General features: G+C 39.3%; 1 long non-coding RNA gene across 2 annotated transcripts in view; it reads left to right on the forward strand.

Annotated features, from left to right (window-relative positions):
- Positions 1-15,077, forward strand: part of LOC141424803 (uncharacterized) — a 52,317-nt gene that overhangs the window by 13,819 nt on the left and 23,421 nt on the right. The window contains exon 1 of one of the 2 annotated variants that reach the window (XR_012449722.1): positions 3,734-6,912. The exons of the other annotated variant lie outside the window; for it this stretch is intronic. This is a non-coding gene — a long non-coding RNA (uncharacterized lncRNA). Of the gene's footprint in view, positions 1-3,733; positions 6,913-15,077 lie in introns of those variants that run through there. 2 annotated transcript variants of the gene reach the window in all.

Here is a 15,077-nt window from a genome sequence, read left to right on the forward strand (position 1 = left end):
AGGAATCAATTTGCAGTGAGGGGCTTCCTTTCCTCAGGCTTCTAATGGGATTTGGCCAATGGAGAGCTCCAGCAGTGTAGCATCATGAGGAAGAGAGAGAGAGAAAGAGAGAGAGAGAGAGAGAGAGAGAGAGAGAGAGAGAGAGAGAGACTAAATTTACTGCTGCTAACTATCTTTTTTGCCTCTTTAAGCCTAGCGTGTCAATGGTCATGGGTATTGTTTAATCGCTCTGCTTTGTTTAATCTCCTTACTCTGCCTATACTTTTGCAAATGGTTCCTTTATTAAACTATCCTCAAGTTACCAAATTTGAATACATTATCTGTTTCCTGCCAGGAACTGATTAATATATTTTCTATAGGCAGGAAAATAAAAGTCACATGTATGTCATAGAAATAATGATTTGGCACAGCTGGAGATGTTAGGGGTCAAGATGACTTAGATGGGATGTGATAGCTGTGACCAAAATGGATGCACGGAATGGCCACAGGGAAGAGGGAAGCCTTTGTGGAGTTTCATTCAAATTAGAGCAGTTGGATGTCTAGCTAGTACTAGTCTAGTTATGAAGTGAGCTGCTCAAAAGGTAATGAGTTCACTATCACTGAAGGTATCCAGCTGGATGTCTTTAGGGACATCCATTTGTCAGAGGTTTCACAAAGAAGATTCCTTCATGGAAAGCTGACAGACTAAAGGATTGTGAGGGTCCCTTCTATAGCTCTATTTGTGCAGGAATATATTTCATTTTCTCTGTCCTTTGGGAACCCGTTGCTTTCTCCCTGCATGGTAGACATTCTGGTGTTGAAACTAGAGGCTGTGGGTGAGTCTTCTGAGGCCTGGAGTGTTTGTGTTGTTTTCACTAGTTTCTGGCTCCTAGATTTTCCCAACACCCTCTGGTGTGAAGGTCACAGATCCCAAGTAGCAAGCTGAACTTTGTCAGTTATGTAGTAGAGACATTAAGAAGTCTAGCCTGTACCTTTGCCAACATAGACTGGCAAATGTCCCTATGTGGAAGTCACAGAGAGGTAACCTAATGGTACTCAATGCTAAAGGTCCATGTTGTCACAGAGAAAAAAGATAACAGTCCTAGAGAAGTAAAGCCACGTTAGCAATAAGAATTCACTGAACATTAACCATTGGTACTAATTTTAAATCTGCAATGACATTGCTATTCTCTTTATAATGTACGTTTCTGCACTTAAAAGTTGAATTTTTAGGGTTTTATACTTTCAGTCAACAAAGTATACTTCTTCCTCTGATCCTAATTTGTTCAGAAGGAATCAAAGTACTTAGGGTCAAATTTTCTTACCTTGCAGGCTTTTCTGGACCCACTGTATCAGCTGGGCCTGGTTATAAGTGACAACCTCTGGTTGGCCACCTTAATTTAAAAAGGAATTTACAGGATGAAAGAATTGAAGAACTTGAAAAGGACAATTTTCAGAACAATAGAAACCAAGTGTCTTGGAAGGGGATGGCTGGAGTATACAATCAGCTTTCAGGAAATTTCTGTGAGTTCATTGTACTCACAATGTGAAATTGTGGGGAAGGAGTCTGAGGCTGTTGAATCTCAAGTTGTTTTTAGTTGAGGAAGGAGCCGGGTATTTCGACCGGGAGTTCTGTTAAAGCTGAACACATGGAACAGGTAACATCCCTGGATGCTGGGAAAATGGGAACCACTGTCCATACACCAGCTTTTACGACAGCTGAGGAATTACCAAATGAGGAAAGCAATTGAAACTGGTACTATGGTAGTTCTGAGATGGGAATGGCTATCCTAGGAAAGTAGATCATGGTTAATGTGGAAACAAAGCAACCCCTAGACATGTATTTAAGAAACATTTATTGGCAGAAACATTAAGATTCCTCTGCTCCTCTTACATAGTGGTTTTTGAATTTCCCATGGAGTAATGAGTTATTCTCCAGCTTGATGTGGATCTAGGATAGGAAATGACGTATCTTTTCTTTAATGGGTCGTCTGGTAAATACTTCATGTTTTGTAGTTATATAGTCTTGGTTACAACTATTCAGCTCTGTCATGGGATTGTGAAAAGTACCATGGTGTATAGTCATAGATGCTATGTAAATAAGTGGGAGTGGCTTTCAAAAACAGACAGTGATCAGGTTTGGTGATTGGCTATACCTTGCCAAGCCCTTGTCTAGGAAGATATTTTATTCCTGTGTTAGTTTCGTGGAGCCTAGTCAGGGTGAGTGGTTGTAGGCTGAAGGTGAGTCAATAGTGTATTCTGGGGCTAAGTCCTTGAGCACACTTCTCCCCTACCCTGAAGACATGTCTAGTACAGAAGAAAGCCATGGAACTTTATCTAGGACATCCTGAATTCATATCCTGACTTTTAAGGGAAAGCCGCTAGACTTCCCTGAGCTTCTGTTTCTTCTCCTTTGAAATGGAAAATAGAATTAGAATGCCCTTTATGTTTGTTATTTATTTAAATAATGTAGTGGATGAAAAATCGACAGCATAGAGCTTGACAGCAGTACTTAGTGCTCATACTTTGTCTCCCTTCTCACTTCCTAAAGACACGTGGAAAGCATACATTCTTCTCTTCTTTTTTTTTTTTTTTTTTGCTGGTACTTGGGTTTGTACTCAGGGCCTCACTTGCTAGGCAGGTGCTCTGCCACTTGAGCCACTCCATCAGCCCCTAAAGCATACATTCTTAATTAGGTCTTTACTGAAAGGTCACTAACGCCCATGAAACTTAGGAAATGTTTGAAGAAAGCCAATGCCATGTCTTTGAAGACTCTCAGGAGCACAGAGTGACAGGGGATGAGGGGGCAGAGTTAGAAGGACAAAGAAAAGACCTTATCTCCTAGTCTTTCTTTGCACTCTTCTGCCCAGTATGGCCTTTCCACTGAGTAGATTCTACTTGAGTTCTTATGAAGGGGCTTTATATGAAGCCTCTGGTTTTAAGAAAGTGGAGCTGTTTAGCACCACATGCATGTCTGGAGGGCTTAACATGTAGAAAATGTGTGTGTGTGTGTGTGTGTGTGCACGAATGTACTTATGTTGGATAACTCACAGGAAGGAAACAGAACCAGTGGGGATGACAGCCACAGGCTACCCCAAAAATGACATGGGCAGTTTGGAGATAGAGTGAGTTTCCAGGTATACCCATGCAGAGGATTTCTGGGATGTTGGAAAGGGAATAAATTCTGGTAGGACTTTAGGTCAGGCCCTCTGATTCATGAATCACTTTTAACCTTATGGATGTTCAGAAAAGAAAGATCAGGGCATGAGATGTTCCTTAAAATTAGGTGCCCAAAAATGTTAACAGTGGTCCACTTGTGACTGGAAACTGGTCCTTGTCCATGAGAGAAGAGTGATTACCTTGCCTCTTTTGGGAAAGACCAATAGATAACATTGTACTCTTAGAACAGAAAGTGGTCTACAGCTATACCACCCTGAACACACCCGATCTTGCCTGATCTCGGAGCTAAGCAAGGTGGGGCCTAGTTAGTACACTGGGCACTGGTAGCTCATGCCTGTAGTCTTAGCTACTCAAGAGGCAGAGATCAGGAGGATCATGGTTCGAAGCCAGCTTGGGCAAATAGTTCCACGAGACCCTATCTTGAAAAACCCTTCACAAAAATAGGGCTGGAGTGGCTCAAGGTGAAGGCCTTGAATTCAAGCCCCAGTACTGCAAAAAAAAAAAAAAAAAAAAAAAAACAACAAAAAACCCACCACCACTACCAACAAAAAATGTGCTATAACTAAGATGTGTATTTCCTTTTTTTAAATTCATTACCTTTTTAAAATTAGAATATATTCATTGAACGGGGGGATTCATCGTGACAATTCTGATTAGGCTTATGTTGTACATTGGTTAGCTCACCCCACCATCTCTCCCCCTCAACTCCTTCCCCACCCCACTTAAAGCTATTGCAAGAAGTTTCTTTGTTCTATTTTGTATAAGTATACAAAGTCCATCAACCATATTCCCTCACCTTAATCTCTTTTGTTCACTCTCCCTCTCCCACAAGTATCCCCCCATACTGTACCTATAAAATATGTATTTTTCAATATTTTAATTTTTCCTCCCTTATAATGACTTTGGGAGATAGGTGTTCACTGTTACGTTCATTTTATAAATGAATAAGCTGAGGTCCAGGAGGGTTAAATGCAGTGCCCCAGACCACACATAGAGTAAGAAATGGCAGGACTTGAATATAAATCTTCAAACCTCAATGTCCACCTTATTTGAAATTAATTAGGGGACAGAGTTCCTTTCTGGCATGACATTTTAGGCATCCAGCTACATAAGATGCTCTTAGTGGCTAAAATAATGACCCAAGCCCACATTTATAAAAAAATTGTATTTTAGGGACTACAAGTTTGAAAATTTAATGATGACAAGTGGCCCCTTTTAGCAAAAATAAGTAACAATGGATTAGGGTCTGACATTCAGATGGTGGTAGCCTCTAGAGCAGGAAGCTCTTGACTGTCACTTACCTAAATTATGAACTTGAACTGAGACATCTACAGGGCATCTATCTCAGACCCTGCTTTTGAGGAGGTTCCAAAAGGAAGTGACCATGGCGGTAACTGTCATATGGATGAGGACAAAAAGGGAATGCACCTGTAAGTTCAAAAGAAGTTATATATGCAATTGGGTTAAAAAAATAGTTATTTTAACAGCTGACTTTAGGAGAGAATGGTCTTTGCTTAGGGAAATGAACGGATTGGTTTTTGATAGTGGAAACAAGGACTGGAAGGAATGAAATGGAAGAAAGCACCTGGGTCAGGGGTTCAGGGCCTTTGGTTTGATGCTCAAAGGAAGTGGTGACCCCAGATGACATTCAGGTTGCGTACACAGTCTTTTAAGTCACCTGTTCAGGACCAAGGTGGTGCACGCCTCTTCTTTTACTGACTCTAAGCTGCACATGAGGGGTATTTCCATTTATGGTTGCTCTAGGGATGTTAAATTTAACTTGATTTTCCTTAGCCGTGAATGCTGAGAAGCTGAGGAGGGGGTGGCAGACATTGATTTGCTACAGGCTTGGAAACATTTTAGTTATGTGATTCAAGAGAAAAAAAGAAAACCACAGAGAACACAGTTGGGGCTTCTATTGCAGAAAGCACAGTCCCCTCAACCCCTGCCGTGCTAATCCCAGCTTTGCTCTGTGAGGTGGTGGGGGAAAGAGTTTGTTTCAGCTCTGATCTTTGGGTCAAGGTTTCAATCTGTGAATCCCGATTCTTCAATATTTCTTTCTTAGTATTGAGAACTTTAAAAAACATTCTCTTCTATTTTTAGAGGAGGTAATTCATCCTAGGACAAGAATGATGACATAATCCTAGAAAAAAAAATCAATGCATTTTGTGGACCTTTTTTGGTTGTTTCTATAAATTTTATATTTCTTTGTGTTTCTTGCTCCTTTTTCTGTTCAAGCTTCAGCTTATTTTGGACGTTTCACATGTCAAAGACCAGTGTACAAACATGGGTCTTTACAGTTTGAAACTTACATTATTGTCCTTGCTGATATTTCCTGTCTCACTTTTTAAAAATTGAGGTGAAATTCACATAACATAAAATTAACTATTGTCAAGTGCATGACTCAGCAGCATTTAGGATGTTTACACTGTTGTGCAATCAAGACATTTCATCATCTCAGTGTAAAACCCTGCACCCACCCACTTGCTCCCTATTTCCCCCCTCCCAGCCCAGGCAGCCACCAATCTGCATCTTTATCTGTGGATTTACACTTCTCTTGTATTTCACATAAATGAGATAAAACTGTGACCTTTGGTGTCTGGGTTCTTTCACTTAGAGTAATGTTTTTGAGGTGCATCCATGTTGTAGCATGTATCCATGCCTTATTGCTTTTTTAGGGTCGGTTAATATTCTATTAAATTACACGTGTATATCACAGTCTGTCTCTGCACTTCTCTGTCCATGGGGATTTGGTTTATCCCCATTGATGCGCTATTGTAAATAGTGCAAGGATTTGTCGAATACATAGAGGTGGGATGACTTGGTTATACGGTAATTCAATGTTTGACTTCTTCAGAAATGTCTGAACAGATGTCTGCACCACTTTAAATTCACTAGCCATGTGCAAGGCTTCCAGTTTCTCCACATCCTCGCCAACACTTGTTATTTCCAGGTACCATCTTTGGGAGAATTCATTCAAACCACTGATCTGGACTGATGCCCATTTTATATCCTTGACTACTTGCAGTCATGCTTGTTCTTAACCTTGTTTTTCTAGGGTCTACAACTCAGAGTCTTTGGGTAAAAATGTCTCTTACTGATCCTTTGCTCATTCTTAGTAGGTGGTAAGTCTCTACCCTGACCCCCATATGCAAAACAGTGTGTATGACACCTAAAATCGAGGAAGGGAATTGTTTTGGTTTTTATGAATGTTCACTGTGAGAAGCGGGGTCCTTCTAGAGGCAGGTGAGGTTGTTAATAACTCTTGGTCTTGTGTGGAGCTGTCTTCATCACCTGCATCTTCTAGAAGGTCTTTCTTGAAGGGCCATACCAACTGTTGTAGCATGGGATCTTGAAGATGTTTTCTTTCTTTTATATAAATAAGTTTGGAAATTAAAAAAATTTAAAAAAATTTTAGCAGTACTGAGGTTTGAACTCAGAGCTTTGCACTTTGCTCTAGCACTTGAGCCACACCCCCAGCCCTTTTTGCATTAGTTAGTTATTTTCAGATAGGATATTGAGTTTCTGCCTGGGCCCATCTCAGACTGCAATTCTTCAACCTTTGCCTCCTATGTAGCTGGGATTTTCTGTGTGAACCACAATGCCTGGGTCATTTGGCTTATTTGTTGAGATGGGATCTCACTAACTTTTTGCTGGGTCTGGCCTCAAATCTCTGCCTCCTGAGTAGCTGGAATTACAGGCATGAGCCACCATGCCTGTCTCCTTGAAGCTGTTTTCTGTGGCACACTAAAGGTTAGTCTTTGTCCTCATCCATATGAGGAAGTGCTTTTCTATAGGAAATGGATTTCTAATTCCCTCTTGAGAAACTACAGTCAGGCAGTGCATTTGGCTCAAAGAGAAAACACCCGACTTCTGTGTGACAGTCAGCAGGGCCTGGCAGGCTGGCAGATGGCTGAGGTCAGCAGGGGTTAGCTGTCCCACATTGCCATCTGTATGACCTTTCAAACAGGAATTTCTTTCTTTCCTCACACACCATTCCTCTTGCTAACAGGTCAAGACCAATGCCAACAGTTTGTATGGACAGTCCAGGTTTCAAAAATTTAAGAAAGGTATTTCTCCAGCTTCTGTCATTAATGAGATTTACCTGACTTCTATTACAAAAGTAAACATCAAGGAGTTAAGAAAAGTTATTTACAACTTGGAAATAGAACAAAAACCGAGTAATATGTCCTTTAAAATCATGAGGAAGGTTGGAGGTGTAGCTCAATGGAAGAGGGTGGGCTTAGCATATACAAGGTCCTGGGGTTGAGCCCCAGCAGCCCCCAAAAAGACATATGGGGACATGGTTTAGCAGGTCTATCCAAGGAGTACTTTCTTACTGAGGCAGGAGAATAAACTTTGTTCAACCCACTGATTCCTGTTAATTAAAGTTTCCAAATGTAGTGAAGTTCCATGTTAACATGTAGATTTTTCAAGGAATTTGTTTAGTAGAAAAAGTTAATACAAAGGTTATGACTTACTGCTCTGTGCTCATTATCCACTTTTGTTTGTTTGTTTTTTGGTTGTACTGGGGTTTGAACTCAGGGCCTAGTGGCCCTCATTATCCACTTTCAGATGTAACCTGAAACCTTCTAGAGTTGTTCCAAATGCTTAAGAAGACTCAGATCCACAAAACATGTTTGAAAGGACCTTCTCATCTTGTTGGTTCCTTCATTAATCACCTTTTGCATTTATTCATTTTGTATTTGTATGAGTTATGTTTTTACTTTTTTCAAAATTTTACTTTGATAGGATTTCAGACAATTCTGCTAGAAACACAGGAGTAGGGTGGGATTGGATCCAAGTTAGAGTCTGTGCAGGGTTGTGTCCTATGGGGACTGACCCCAGCTGCTTTCCTAGATAATCACCTAGATAGATAGAATCCATCTGCTGGTGTTAGCCCAGCATTACTGATTCCCTGTGACGTTGGGCTCTTAATTTAAGGTCTGGTATAATGGACACCTATTAAAATGTAGGGTCTTCCTATTTTTAAAATTCTGTAAAATACAGGTTCCTTTCTATATTAAGAAGATTCCAACCGGACATGCACATATCAGTCCTTGTGCTAACAACCCAGCCAGGATTTGAGATTGTGTCAGTGGAAAGTGGCCAGTGGTGGAGTTTGATGTTGCCCTCCCAACTAAAGACAGATGATTCTTTATTAGTTGTACAGGAGGGATCCGTGTGACGTTTCTGTATATGCTTACATTATAGAGATTAATGTTATTGGAGGACTTCATTACTTAATGCAGAAAAGAAAAATCTTCCTTGCATAGACTGTGCACTGAAAAGCAGAGAGCTGCCCTTTTGCATTTAGACTGAAGAAAGATTATTTTAATTTTTAGGTCTTCTTTCTTGCTTCTCTACTCCTCTCAATTCTATTCTCAAGCTGTTGTTGAATGGAATGTGGAGTTTTTCCCAAATGACTTGAGGCAGAAATGAATTCATTCTCAGATGAGATGATGAGGAGTGAGCAGCTCTGCAGTGCATTTTGGTGACTGGCCATGCAGCCAGGAGAGAAGGGACAGCGGTTTGCTGGAACTCACCCACATCCAGTCTGCCTTTAGCACTTTTCCTTATACATGTGTTACTCTCCTGCTTCATGGAGGAAAGCATTAAGGGGAGTAAGCATTATTAAGCATGGACTTTTTTTTGGCAAAAGAATTTGATCTGAAATAAGATTATACATGGTAATGTGCAAGAGGATTTTGAAATTTTTTGGAAGTGAAAATAGACAATCTTAAATTCTTTATGGCTTAAAGTGGTGTGTACAAGAAACAAAAGAGAGGATCGAAGTTCCTCTGATCCTCTTAGTGTGCAGGCAGCTTGCACATAAGAAGAGAGAAGTTTGGAGGGATTGAATGAATGTCATACATTAGAGGAGGTTTATGCAGCTTCATCTTTCAATTTGGACACTGACATATTTGGTAAAGAGAAGCAAAAAATACCACTGAAAGAAAAGAAAGACTAAAATGTGATTCACAGTGTGTCAAAGAGAACTCAGAGGCATTTTCCCTCTTGTAATTTCTCTATTTCACAATAAGAAACTGGTGCTCAGAGAGGTTGAGTGATTTGTCCAAGGTCACCCAGCAAAACTTAATGGCACATCCTGGGGTTGCATCTAGTTTCTTCTTCAATAAAACAATATTCCTATAGTGTTAGGATTCTCATAGCCCCTATTAACCTAATGTGGACCAAGTTAAAGGTTTGGAAAACCCAAAATGCTTCAATAGAAGAGTCAGAGAACTAGGGCTGGTAGAGTGGCTCAAGTGGTAGAGTTCCTGCCTAGCAAGAGTGAGGCCCTGAGTTCAAACCCCAGTGCCACCACTCACACACAAAAAGTCAAAGAATTTCAGAGAAATTTGTAACTCCATGATCTTGCTTTATAATTGTGGAGTTTGCAGACCATTTTATTTAAAATATGCTAGTCTCTAATGGATAATTTAAATTTTTTCTGAAATTCCATTGGAAAAAAAATGAAAGCTCCCCAAGGACATTGCAGGTACTGCCAATAAGAATTTGCTATAATTAAGATTTTGGTGTCAGAATTTGCTATAATTAAGATTTTGGTGTTCTATTCTTCAGTCAGACTCACTTTATTACTACAATGTTTAGTAGCTGAAATTTGAGAGTTTTTTTTTTTTTTGTGTGTGTGGCTGTTCTGGGGTTTGAACTCAGGGCCTTGCACTTGCTAGGCAGGTGCTCTACCACTTGAGCCACAAACCTAGCTCTGTACACTTATTTTAACTTATTTTATGATCTGGGAAAAATGTCTTTGTGAACATATATCCTATTGATAAGCATTATTGTATTTAATTCTTTCTGAAACTTTTTTTTGGCAGCACTGGGGTTTGAACTCAGGGCCTACACATTGAGCCACTCCACCAGCCTTTTTTTTTTTTTTTACTATAAATTTTTTTATTAGGATGTAGTCACTATAAAGGGGAAGATACATAGTGACAATTTTGATTAGGCTTATGTCATACATTGGTTACATCACTGCCATTGCACCCATTTTTGTGATGGGTTTTTTGAGATAGGGGCTTACAAACTATTTGCCCAGGCTGGCTTTCAACCTCTGTCCTGATCTCTGTCTCCTAAGTAGCTAGTATTATAAGTGTGGGCCACTGGTGCCTGAGTAACTCCTGTTACTCAGGAGGCTGTGGCAGAAGGATCACAGGTTCACTGGCAAGCCTTGGCTATAATGAGACCTTGTCTTGAAAAACCCAGGGTGGGTATGTAGCTCAGTGGTAGAACACTTGCCTGACATGCCCAAGGCCCTGGGTTTGATCCCCTGCATCACAAAAAATAAAAAATAAACTTTTTACATTTCTTTGTACATGTCAGATTTACTTCTTTTTTTGCCTAAATGTATTTTTCCCCCTGTCCTTTTGGTGACTGGATAGATTCTTTTCTTCCTATTTGCCCAATGACTTTCCAAATCCACTATTTGATTTTGAATGGGCAAGGATCTTTTCATTTTCTGTGTAACTTTATCATCTTTCTTATGCTTATTTTTTATTGTACTAAAACATGTATAACATAAAATTTGTCACTTTAATCATTTTTGGGTATACAATTCAGTAGCATGAAACATAGTCACAATGTTACACAAGTGTCATTAATCATTTCCAGAACTTTTTCATCATCCCAAACAGAAACTCTATACCCATAAATGGTAACTCGCAGTTTCACCTCCCTTTAGCTGCTGGTAACCTTTATTTTACTTCCTGTCTATGATTTTGACTATTCTAGGTACCTTGAATAAGTGGAACCATACGATATTTGTCCTGTGGAATCATACAATATTTGTCCTTTTGTGTTTAGCTTATTGTTAGACAACCTTTTAGCATTCTGTTTTCAAAGTTCAGCTATATTGTAGCATGTTTCAGAATTTCGTTCCTTTTAAAGGTGAATAATAGTCAATTTCATGTATACATCACATTTTGCTTTTCCATGCCTTTGTTTATTTGAGTTGACTTTTGACAAGATTCTACCTTTTGGCCATTATGAGTAATGCTCTCATATACACTGGCATACAAGTATCTGTTTGAGTTCTTGCTTTCAATTCTTTGGGATACACATAAGTTTCAAAGTGGAATTGCTGGATTGTACAGCCATTCTTTTTTACACTTTTGAGGAACCACCAAATTGTTTTCCACCAATGCACCATTTTCCATCTCCACTAGCAATGCACAAGTATTCCAATTTCTCTACGCCTTTCCTATACTTGTTAGGTTAAAATTTTTTTATGATAATTATCTTGCTGAGTACAGAGAGGTATCTCATTGTGATTCTGTTTGGCAGTTCCCTAATAACTAGTGATGCTGATCATCTTTTCACGTGCTCATTGGCCATTTGTGTACCTCCTCTGGAGAAATATCTATTTAGGTCCCTTGCTCTATTTTTTTTTTTTTGTTCTTGAGTCATAGGAGTTCTTTTTTTTGTTTTGTGGGAGAACTGAGGTTTGAACTCACGGCCTCACATTTGCTAGGCAGGTACTCTTACTGCTTGAGCTACTTCACTAGTCCTTTTTAGTGAAGAGTATTTTTAAGATAGGGTCTCCAGACCTACTTGCCCAGACTGGCTTTGAATCTTGATCCTCTTGATCTCTGCCTCTTGAGTAGCTAGGATTACAGGCGTGAGCCACTGGCACCCAGCCCATAAGAGTTCTTTATGTTAATTTCTTATCAGATACAGAATTTACAAATATTTTCTCCCATCCTGTGAATTGTTGTGTCATTCTTTTGATGTGCACAAGCCTTTAATTTTGATGGAATCCCATTTATTTTTTTCTCTTGTTATTTGTGCAAGGCGTATGCATTTTAAGTGCCAGTAGGATGGTGACTGTTTTAGAATTATGAGATGTCAGAGGTCAGTGACAGAGGTGGCTCTGCCTCTGCTGCTGTGGTCATGAGTATGTACACTGAGTTTGCTTACTATGGGGAGGACCTATGACCTGCCCACTCCAAAGAGTCTGCTTAAAACCTAACAGAGGACAGACATGTTGTCACATCAGTGACCCAGTTACACTATTATGCTGACCGTGGCTAACGTACCTCCATACTGAAAAGGACAGAGCAAGAAATGCCAAAGTATGGATGTGGCTGAGTGTAAGAGGAGAAGGAGAGACAATTGCAGCATTATGGCTAACTGGCCAAACTCAGAATGCCCGCATTTAAGTGCTGGCTTTGTCAGTTCCTATTTGCAGGACCTCAGTCAGGCAAACTACTCAGTTCTTTCTGCTTCGGTTTTCTCATAGGTAAGGTGGAGACTGGGTTGTTAACGCATTCCACGAGTTAATACACATAAAGTGCTTGAAATAGTACTCAGCATATTGTAAGCACTCAACAAATGTTCCCTAGAGGATTAATGGATTCAAATATGCAAAGCACTTAGAAAAGTACCTGCTGCAGCCAGTATTATTCTCAGCTCATGACATTCAAATGCAAAGTTCTAAAAGAGTTTTAAAGAAACAGAGTGCAGACCAAACAACATATTTCTATGGGCCAAATTCATTTCCAGGACTACCAGTTTGAGGTTGAACTGAAACCAGAGAATTTTGCCAAGCCTCCCAGACAGAGCTCGCTTGTGAGTGTGCCTCCTCTGGCTTTATTGGAACCTTGGCCCCTGCCCACTCCTTCCAGCTCTACCTGACAACTGTTGAAAACGGAGGTTCTGGGAAGCTACTCAGGTTTTCTACTCATTGGTTTCACGAGTTTTCATTCCTTTACTTAGCCTGTATGTATCTTGAAAGAATTATCATGACTGTTTTTATAAAATTTCATCATTTCATGGAAGAACACATGGATTGACTGCTTGTCATCAGTGATGAAATTGACCAGAGGGTTTTTGTTTTTCAATATGTTTGTATCATTCATTCATTCAAAGCAAGTATATCATGATAGGCACCAAGAATATAAAGACAAAGAGACATGATGCCTACATACCAGGAGCGAAGAATCTAGTGTTATAAAGATATCTTCTCAAAATTGGAATTCAAGTGAACAATTGGGAATGGATAATATAAAATTAATAGCTAATAGTTATTGAGCACTAGCAGTTGTAAATGCAGGAGACATAACTCAAACTGGCAACAATGGAGTTGGAGGGTAAGAACAATAACCTTAGGATGGTGGGGATCTTGTGTCTCTGTATTTCTCAACTCTGCTTGCTTTGCCTTGTGTCATACATAGGCACCTGCTCTCCCAGTGGTGGCAAGATGGGCTCACTCCAGTGTCACAGAGTCTTCCTATTCTGTTTTCTTGGGGAGACCCTGATGAGTCCTGTTTGGACACTTGTCTACTTCTTTCTTTGATGCACACATTGTGTGTATGATTGGCCAGGTCTGGTTACATGTCTACTTCCATCATCCTGTATAAGGAAGGAATTTATGCACATGAATTTATAGATGCCTGCCTTGAGCACTTTCCCTTACTGACTAAAAGACACATTTAAAACTTGAGATGGAGTATTTTTCCTAAGTCTGAGCATTAAAAGTAGTTTAAGCTCCCTCAAGTATATCCACTGGTCTTCAGTTTTGTAGGATTTTGTGTTAAATAGCCTTCCATTACCATAACAAATACATAATATAATCAACTATAAAGAAAAAGGGTTATTTTGGTTCACAGTTTTGGAGGTTTAAGTCCATGATTGGTTGGCCTGTTGCTTTGGGCCTGTGGTGAGGCACCATATCATGGCTGGAGTACAAGGTGGAGCAAAAATGCTCACTTCATTGCTGGAAAGTAGACAGAAAAAGGAAGAGAAGAGAGTCTTAAAATTTCCTTCAAGGGCATGTCTGCAATGGACTAAAGACCTCCCACTAGGCTCTACCTCTTACAGGTTTCACCGCCTCTCAGTAGTCCTACTCTGAGGATCAAGCTCTCAACATTAACACAGGCCTTTGGAGGACACTGAAAATTCTGCAAGCAGAATTGTTCTAAATGAAACCAATGGTATTCATTAGACTTTGTTTTAGGTTCTAGCATGGAGACATTAGAGGTCTAAAAGTTAAACTGTAGTAGTCTGGCCTCTGAGGAGGGGTTATCCCCTGGATGGGATCTCTGGATCAATTTTGTCTCACCAATGGATTCACCCATGCATTGGGATGGATTCACTGTGGAATAACAGTGACCATTCTTTGGGAGTAATCTCATAGGAAAATACTAGGTAATTTCATGAGATCTGTCTTCTTATTATCTATTGTGATACAAAATGTGTGATGTTTATATTTTCATAAAACAAATACAACAATGATTCGATTCACATTTTTATGTACATTTCATGTATTATCATATTTCACATTTAATTATGTTTGAGGCAGTCAGAAAAATGAAAATGGCTTTAGAGTTTTTATTCTGACTATAAAAATGATAATGTTCATTGTAAACAATTCAAGATATATAGAGATATATGAAGAAGAAAGAAAAATTGCTTCAAGTTCTGTCATCCAGAGAAAAATACTGTTAACATTTTGATGAATATCCATCTGGATATTTCTTTGTGCATATACATTATCATCTATCTCATAAAACAAGAATAAATGCTGTACTTTCTCCAGTGCCTTTTGAGGTCCTTTGAAATGCTCTTATGCCTACTGAGTATTTTCCTTATTGACCTATTGAAACAATGAGAATAAGTATTTGTCTACACATTTAACATTTTTCCATCTATTTTCTATGTATGAACTGCTGTTGGATCTATTTATGTCTCTTTTAAAATTCCTTATTTTCTGCTATTATCCCCCATGTTAAGTCCTTTTTATTTTCCCTTAAGCCTTTGTTATGCTTTTTCTAACTTCTTGGTTAAATTCTTAGTCGTACATTACAACCTAAATTGAGTTCTGTTTTCTGACCCTTCTTTTGTAACCAGAAGAAGCGCAGGAGTTTTTACTAAATAAACCTCTTTCTGTTTTGTTA

The sequence above is a fragment of the Castor canadensis genome, chromosome 7 (genome assembly GCF_047511655.1).
Source record: "Castor canadensis chromosome 7, mCasCan1.hap1v2, whole genome shotgun sequence".
Classification (NCBI taxonomy): Eukaryota; Metazoa; Chordata; class Mammalia; order Rodentia; family Castoridae; genus Castor; species Castor canadensis.